The sequence below is a fragment of the Electrona antarctica genome, assembly GCF_951216825.1.
Source record: "Electrona antarctica genome assembly, chromosome: 17".
Taxonomy (NCBI): Eukaryota; Metazoa; Chordata; class Actinopteri; order Myctophiformes; family Myctophidae; genus Electrona; species Electrona antarctica.
The window spans coordinates 24,197,180-24,197,414 of record NC_136798.1 but is presented as its reverse complement, the minus strand read 5'-3'; positions in this window follow the sequence as shown (position 1 = coordinate 24,197,414).

Genomic DNA, 235 nt, shown 5'->3' with positions numbered 1-235 from the left:
TTGGTGTGTAGGCCAGAGCATCCTGACAGGTGTATGGTAAATGGTAATAGCTCTAACCAGGATGTGCATGTACTGTCGACGGTGGAGCACCACAGGGAGCTCTCTCCTTATAGGACAGCAGGTGCTTGAGTAGTGCCAAAAGCACTCTGAAGGACAAACAGCACCCCAGTAACACACGTGATAATGCGGACTGGAAAGCACTTGAGGAGGTGTCTCACAGCCCAGGTCTCAAGGC